At 40.8% G+C, this 8,740-nt stretch overlaps 1 long non-coding RNA gene across 2 annotated transcripts; it reads left to right on the top strand.

Annotated features, from left to right (window-relative positions):
- The first annotated feature begins 679 nt into the window (after positions 1 to 679).
- Positions 680 to 7,579, top strand: LOC129603270 (uncharacterized). 2 transcript variants are annotated; one of them, XR_008693019.1, is made up of 4 exons: positions 680 to 1,447; positions 2,411 to 4,429; positions 4,763 to 5,763; positions 5,977 to 7,579. It is a non-coding gene; the product is annotated as an uncharacterized LOC129603270 (long non-coding RNA). The 2 variants fall into 2 exon arrangements; XR_008693018.1 differs by having other exon boundaries at positions 5,953 to 7,579.
- The last annotated feature ends 1,161 nt before the right edge of the window (positions 7,580 to 8,740 follow it).

The raw sequence follows: 8,740 nt of genomic DNA, 5'->3' as shown, positions 1-8,740 counted from the left end.
TCTGATCCACTGGCCTTTGTGGATAACTTTGTGAATGAGGGGTATAGGTTCTCTGGTGATGGCATTCACTATTTGTATGGGGTGCCAAATGTAAAAGTAGCACCTATAACTAGCTTTCTCACATTTAGTTAAATGACACCACACGTTTTCTCACATTTAGTAAAATGTTCAAAAGTCTAAATGTAAATGTTAAATGTAAATGTAAATGTTAAATCTTAAATCTAAATGTTAAATGTAAATCTAAATGTTAAATGTAAATCTAAATAATATATCTAAATGTAAATGTTAAATGTAAATGTTAAATGTCCGCCAAGTGTAAAACTGAATATTCATGATATATGCAAATACCCTCCACTCCTACCCTCAAACGTCGCTCGTGGTGCTCATCTCAGATCAGTGACGCGGACTCACACACCTCAAGCCGTGCGCACAGCCCCGCCCACATCTGACTCTGGATCGGCGGACAATACTTGAGGGAAAGCTGAAGTCTAATGAAGCCATCATGGCCGTCAGCTCCGGCTCTCTCCCGTTATCAGAAATGGAACGGGCTGTAACGGCAGGTGTGCGGGCTGCACTTCAAGGTGCTGTTCCGCAGGCGTTGAATACACCATTAACGGTGAGTTAAGTAGGTTTGAATGGAATATTTCTATTGCACCTATCGGGAATTACAGTTAGCTAACTTTACTAGCTAGCCGTCTTACGTAAGGTAGTTGCAAGCTACAGTATAAACAAAGGTTTTGGGACCGATCCTTTTTCTCTAAGCTGTTCAACTTTATTAAACGACTCCTTATTCTATTCTGCTACTTTTTGCTTTTAACTTTTTCTAAATGAAAACATTGTATGTAAGACTATGTATGACTATGTATTGATTGACTATTAAAGGGCCCATATCATGCAAAATCCACTTTTTAGACATTTTGGAGCGTCCCTATGACTCTATGGGTCACATATACACACACTGAGCACGGTAGAAATGCATTTCCTGCTTTTTTCACATTTTGAAAACGTAAATTTTCTCATCCAATGAAAACAGCCACGACCTACTCTGAGGCCGTTCCCCGGGTTTCGTCATACTGGTTGAAAGTTCTCCTTGCAAATCCTGAACCACCACCCCCACAATGATCCCGAACCAAAACTGGACTTCCGCCATTTCCCCCCTCTCACTCACCGTGAACAGACCAGCACGACAGCGCCCAAGTCCTCCCATAGAAATAGTTCGGTTCTTGGGTGTTCTAACCAACACCAAAGTCTATTCACTTTAACAAGGGATCAACAAGTGAGGATTTGTGGGTCACTTTTATTTTTAACGGACCGGTGCCAGAAACACTGCCTCAGCATTTATACGTATGTGCATTTCAAACGAGGGTGCGTACAATGCTGGATTTGTTTAACGGCTCCTGTTGGAAAAAAAGGATCTATTCCTAAAGTCCGTCATCCACTCACTGAAGTAAGTACATGCTTGATATTTATAATGTTTTAAAATGTTAGTTTGTCCGTTTAAATGTAGTAACCTATGTGTGGGGCAAGTTACTAGCTAGCTATGCTAACGGCTACAGCCATTCGACCGAGCCTTTGTCCCCTTCAAATGTGCTCATGTGGGCTCCTGCAGCCACACACCTGTGTGGAGAAAAGCTAATGACTATCGGCATCGAGCGGCTACAGGCAGGGAGCGGTGGGTCTAGCGTCTGTCCTTTTTCTGTAATCACATACACCTGTGGGGAACAGCTGATCGTTATCGCCCTTCCAGCGGCGACAGACAGGAAGCGGTGGATCTAGCTCGCTGTAGTAAGTTTGTGCTTGATACTTGTGATATCTAAATATGTTAGTTGGGTCTGTTTAAAATGCAGTAACCCACATGTGAGACAAGCTAATCGCTAGCGTCGCTAACGGCCACAGTGAGTCAACTGAGCCTTTGTCCCTTTCAAATGTGCTACTCTGAGTTGGTGCAACCACACACCTGTGTGGGGAACAGCTAATAGCGATGGGCCTTCGATCGGCGACAGGCAGGAAGCGGTGGATCGAGCTTTTGTCCTGTTGACGTGCTGCCGCTCCTGTTTGTGTGTTGCATTAGCCGTTAGCATGCCTTTAGGCCTTTGCACTTTAGAGCTACAGCTGGTCGATCGCTACAAAAAGAACCTGCAGAAGAACGCGGTTGTGTTTGTTATTAACCCGTCCTGTGTCAGAGCCTAAATCAACTTGTGATTTGGGGTTATGTCATTGTTCTATCAAATTCTAACATGATTAGTTGGAATGATTACTGTGTTGTGTTTCAAGCTTAGTTGCTAATTAGTCACATCTCTACAATACCTGCTGCTTATCTGGTCAGTTACCGATAGCTTGTACCATAGCCATTATATTTGTAGGACCAATACAATTTACAGTAAATGTAACAGTCTTTTCTATACTGTAGGAGGGCAAATCCCAGTTGCCCACATGCAAGGAGGCTGTCAAACAGAGAAATCACTGCAGACTGTTGGTACACAGACATCTGCTGCCCAGCTCAGGAGTAAAGGTATGTAAGTTTGTATGTACCAACAGTAAGATAGGTAATAGAAGATTTTAATTGGTATATACTGTTTAGATTTTATATTTGAATTGTAACAACTGTTTATCTGTTGTTTTAGCACAGACAGGCCTGTCCTCTTGTTTGGTTTAATTTTTTGTCTGGAATTGTGTGTTCTTACATTAGAGAAGGTTTTGACCTACATAATAATTAACATTTCACTAATCTACAATTCTGATTGCACTACCTTTTGTTTTGATGAGGTGATGGTGAGGACAGCCAAAGCTTCCATCTGGTAGAGGACTGCTTCCGCTCAGTCTTCCAAATAGTGATGAGAACAAGGATCACCACATCTCCCTGTTTACCCTACTTTCATGCATTTCGTCTGCAAGGCCCTGCAAAAGCTTCTCCTTCGTCCTCAAACCCCCAGACTTCTTAATTAACTCAGTAACCTATACATTGTATTTTTTTGGTTTACAATAAAGTTGGCTTTAACTATTATGTATTTCACTGAACTCTGTTTCTGAAGGGAAAACACTTTTATTTGGGAAATCATAGTATTGAAATTACATGTTTTTCTCTTTCTAATATGGTAAGCTATAAAGTTGAAGCGGCCATAAATAAAACGCATATAAATTATATATAAATAAAGTTAAAAAAAATTCTTAATGAGTGTTGCACTCACAAAAAACACATTTTTACTCAAATGGTAAAGGAGTTATTCTACAGGTGGTCTACATGAATCATACTATGAGTGTTTCAGTGTTTTATCCATCAGGAAACTGCCTTCATCTACAACCCAAGCATGAAGAGATGGCAACTCAGATTCTTCACCCCAGGAATCCTCAGCACCAGCTCACTAGCCTCTGTAGACTAGATACCTGTAACAACTTTAGATACAGAGACATATTACTGTCAAATTTATCATGAATGACAAAAAACATAATTAAAAGCAGTAAAAATACGTTAGGTCAATATATAATTTGAACCAATGCTTTTTGTTCCCAGGTAGGTCATGCAGTGATTGCTCTAAATATTAATGCACATTTTTTAAATAAAATTGTCAGAGCAGCAGCACAAGTAAGACAAAACAGTGAAATGTGTAAATGTAAAATGTATTTATATTATTTCAGCTATGCTCTCAAATTTATTTATTTGTATAATGTAATCTAAAGTAGTGTTTTCTATTAACGAGAGTTTTCCAGGTAAGTCGTGTTGTGAATATTGAAGCTGCACACGCCATTTAGCATACGCATTAGCAACCGCTAGTCGCTTTGCATAAATCAATTAAATTGAAGTAAATGCGACATTACCAATGAGACACATCTTGCATCAGCCGAAATGTGGTGACTTCAACAGCCTCCTCTTCAGCTTCAGGGTCAGATTCGGGATCGTAGACGTATGGTTCTACTACGCTACGAATCAGCTGACTAATGTCGTGCAGTCCTGTAGTGGGTCTTCTTCTGTGGAGGATGGCGGTGGATTGTATTCTCAATGTCGCACTACTGCCACCTATTGTATCCTAACCGTGCGGTGGCTCGTATCCATGGAGCCAATTTAAAAAAAAAAACAACAACAAAAAAGGTATGCGCTTCCGCACAGAGGTGTGGTGAGCAGCTTCGCTTGCGACACGCCCAGAAAACACAGCGTTTGCTGATGGAGAGTGAAAACCACACATTGACAGGGGCAGTGTGGACGATCTAAAGGGTTTTATGGGTTGAAAATTTACAGAGACCTTACTGAGACATTAAAGTCTAATATTTTTTTAGAATGAAAAGCATGATATGACTCCTTTAAAGTCAATCAAAACCGTCAATATTAAAATACAAGCTCTTATTTCCGGTCTCCACACTACCAGGTGACACACACAGGCACCCAGGCACAGCCACTGCCAGCCTAGCTACTGCTGTCACATCACTGAGATCAGTAAGTGATGCTGTGGTTACATTAATGCACAGGGCGACAAAAAGACTCAAAAAAGGCCATGCATTCAAACAGTGCCCATGTCAGAATGTGATGGAACCGTGGATTCTGCTTTTTCAGAGACGAGTGTTATAGCTCTGCTTTGTCCATATCACGCATGATATTGTGCTTTGATTAATTTACAATATATTAACTTTTTTCCATGTCATTTTAACTTCACCAGTGTACATGAAGCAAGTTTTGCTTCATGTACACATGTAATAGGAAACATTAAAAGGATATAATGTTTTGCATTGAAAAATTACTGAGTATCCTTATTTCTTTCTCCCTTTATAGCATGAGCAAACTTCCATCTCCAGAGAGGACATTGAGAGTTTGCTGGCGCTTGGCACAACACCTACTGAAGTGGCAAAAGTCCTGCAGATCTCCCGGCCTACGTTGTACAAGCTCATGCGGGAATACAACATAAGGCACACAAGATTTTGCAACATTTCTGACGAAGAATTAGATGCAACCATCAATGAAATCAAATCCGAACATCCCAATATAGGAGAAATTATGCTGATTGGACATTTACATTCGAAAAAACATTGTGGTGCAGAGATGTCATATCAGACAGTCTGTACAAAGGATTGATGCTGCTGGTATTGAGTCCAGGAGAACTGCAATACCCCAAATAGGGTATTTGCATATATCATGAATATTCAGTTTTACACTTGGCGGACATTTAACATTTACATTTAACATTTAACATTTAACATTTACATTTAACATTTACATTTAACATTTACATTTACATTTGACATTTAGATTTAACATTTAACATTTACATTTATATTTAACATTTACATTTAGACTTTTGAACATTTAACTAAATGTGAGAAAACATGTGGTGTAATTTAACTAAATGTGAGAAAACTAGTTATAGGTGCTACTTTTACATTTGGCACCCCATATATTTGTGCAGGCTGCTGGGTCCAAACATACAGCACAGGACAAAACTGAGACACGTTCTCACTGTGCCACAGATGGTGTGTGTAGCTCTGTGATTCTTTGCAAGTGGCATGTTTCTCTATTCAGTTGGAGACGCCGAGAACCTCAATAAAGGCACAATTTGCCACACAATAAGAACCATTTGTCTAGCACTGAAATCACTTGCTCACATCTTCGTCACCTTCCCTGGCCACAGAAGATTTGTTCACATCAAGAAGGAGTTATATTACATTAAAGTGACACAGTTGGACACTCATGTCACCCATGTCCATATAACACGGCCCTCAGGGGCACATGAGGGAGAGTACATCAACAGGAAACCCTTCCATAGTATCAATGTTCAGGTAAGCACAAATTCTGGTTAGTATCAGTGCTACATAAATTAAATCTGTGCATTTAATGACATTAATAACTGCCTACATGTTTCGCTGATCTGTAATGCGACCTGCCTTAACAAAGTGGTCTGGCTTAGACCATGAGTCTTGTATAAAAAGATTTCCCAGATAGTTTTATGAATGATTTTATATTCACAGGTGATTTCTCTGGTGTGCTGCTAGGTGACAAAGGCTATGCCTGTGACACATTCCTGCGGACACCCCTGGCAGATCCCCAAACTCCAACACAACAGGCCTATAACCATGCCCAGACAGGGCTGTGGACTGTTCTGTGCTGCATAATACTGCCAGCCTGAGAAAAGAGAGAGCCCCGAGAGTTGTTAATTATATTGACTGGGACAATGTAGTCATTTTTCCAGATGACAGAAATGGTAAACTGGTCAGAGAACAGTACATACTGAATTATTTCAGTTAATTGTTTTGTTTTTGTTTTGATTTATAAAGGATAATGTGTCACTAATTCATGTGTACTCTCCATTTTCTGAGAACTATTAGCACAGACTGTCCTCAAACTTTAGTTTCACTTTATTGAATAAATAAGTATATACACTAGTGTACAAGACATCCATAATAAAAGAAAGAGCACAGTTTCAGGTTTTATTCATTTATTGCGTTGTGGTCACTTGTCAGCTTGGAACTTTGGAGAGAAAACAATAACAATGAGTAAATGCATTGCGTTACAGTCATGGTTAGTGTGAACTGAAATCACTTACGTCTCTTTCTAATATCCAGATTTCAAATTTCAGTTTCCTCAGTGTCTTATCTGTTGTGACTCGGCTACCACGCCACCAGGGGCAGCCTGGTTTCACCCTTTTGGTTTTGTGTCCTTGTTTCCTGTCTTGTGTTTCCTGTATTAGTTTGATTGGGTTCACCTGTCTTGTCTTGTATTTAAGGTCTCAGTTTGTGCACAAACTTGTGTCTTTGTTGGTGCATTACTTGTTACTTATTACTCGTCACATTATGTGTTGTTACCGTGCCATCGTGCTCTGTCCAGGTTTGTATGTTTGTTCGCTGATTACGTTTGATACTGTTGTTTGCATGTTTTGTGTTTTAGGATAGTAATTTAGTTTCCTGCTCTGCAGCGATCTTTAGTTTACCTGTGAGTTTTATGTGTTAGTTTGCATGTTTTGTTTTCTGGTTTATCCTGCATACTCAGCGTCCTTAGTTTGTATTGTCCTTTCTGTATGTTTTATTATTAAACCATTTGTCGTCAGTCCTGTCTGTGGGTCGTTGCATTTGGGTCTTCTCTCCCAGTTCAGTTTGGTGGCCATTGTAGCCTGTTTCCCACTCGTGGTGAGTGTGTGTTAGAATATTGTTCAGTCCAGTTTGACCCTTGTCCGTAACAGAATGCACCAACCATCCAGATCCCAGCTAGCCAGCTAAGTGTTAGTCCGTGTTAGCTTGTCTGTGTTTTGTGTGCATGCTTTTGTTTTTGCTCCGTGTTTTGTTTCGTTTTTGCACCTTAGTGTCCACATGGCTTCGGCTGCTTCAGAGCAGATCAACGCTCGCTTCCGGGAGTTCCGGAATTGGTCACGTGGTTCCCCGCGCTACGGGAGGAGTTGGCTGCCCAATCCTTTTGTCTAGTGACACGGTTTCCTTGTCTGCAGAAGTACGTTCCACTGTAGCAGATGTGCTTGCCTCCTGACATATTCAGTAGAACTTGTATTGACAGCTTTGATAAAACATGCATATCTTGTGATCTTGATGAAGTGTACTCACAAGGAGAACATGGTCTGGTGGCTCCAGGAGTAAAACTGTGTTACCAGATGCTGCAAGGCAAAGTCAGAGAGTCCACATGAAGCGTATTTGGTCTTATTTTTCATGTGCAGTATTATGGAAAAAATGTACCTTGTATGAAGAGACCAGTTTCTCTTTCTGGGCAAGAATCAGTAGATGTCCCTTCCTGGATACCTTCCATCACCGGCTTCCTTGTTCAGCTCCAGCGCCACCTCTTTTGCTGTGGTGAAGTCCTGGGATGCCTGCCAGGTTCGTTTTTGGCCACACGTTTGTTCTTAGGCAAAAATAAAATTAAAGAGTTCAACTGTTAATTTCTGTAAATGACAAGCAACATACTGATTTTTAATTATGACAGTAGTATTAGTAATTTGGAATCCTTACGCATTTAATCGGTCCGCTATAGTTTGCCATGCTTTTTCCTCGTTGTTTTATTATGGCATGTATTTCCCTTTTTATAAATGATCCCACTGACTTCATCGTAGGCTTCCATTAGCAGCTGTTGCTCAGTTTGCAAGAAGTATGTCGCACAGCTTTTCTCCATTGCACATCCATAATTCTGAACGATCTCGTGGTCTGTCTAAGAATGCCGTGACCATGCAGTTATCCCAACTATCTACACTTGGCTTGATCTAGCTGCTGTTTCTCATCCTGGCTGCGCTTCCTCTCAACCTGGTAGCTCAGTTGGTAGAGCGTCGGCCTCAGAAGGCAAAAGGTCTGCAGTTCAGTCCCCCACCTCGGCATCAGGTGTGTCCTTGAGCAAAACAATTTGCGCTAGCCCAAGGGGCATGGGTCAAAATGCAGAGAACAAATTTCCCCACTGTGGGACTAATAAGGGGCTTTCCTTCATTTCCTTTCCTTATTCCGACTTTATTCAACAGATGCAAGTTCCTTATCTTTGTGGAACGCTGTGAAACTGGATACTCATCCTTGCTGTCAAACAAATGATTTTAGTTAGTTAATTTTACACGCTTCTCACCAACCTATTTCCAAAACCAGATTACAGATGCAAATTTCCTCAGAGCTGTGAATAGAACCTCTGTCTGAGAGGAACCTCAGTAGTGATTTTGTCCTGAACTGGTAATGGTTAATAGTTTGAACTGTGCTGAGAGCTCGTGTAGCACTGGGTGGTGGACTGACTGGAGACTGTCGTGCTGCAGTAGAATCCATTCCATTCATTTTCCAAGCCGCT

The sequence above is a fragment of the Betta splendens genome, chromosome 17, assembly GCF_900634795.4.
Source record: "Betta splendens chromosome 17, fBetSpl5.4, whole genome shotgun sequence".
Lineage (NCBI taxonomy): Eukaryota > Metazoa > Chordata > Actinopteri > Anabantiformes > Osphronemidae > Betta > Betta splendens.
Note: the sequence above shows the minus strand (reverse complement) of the source record. Positions and strands in the feature narration are given on the sequence as shown.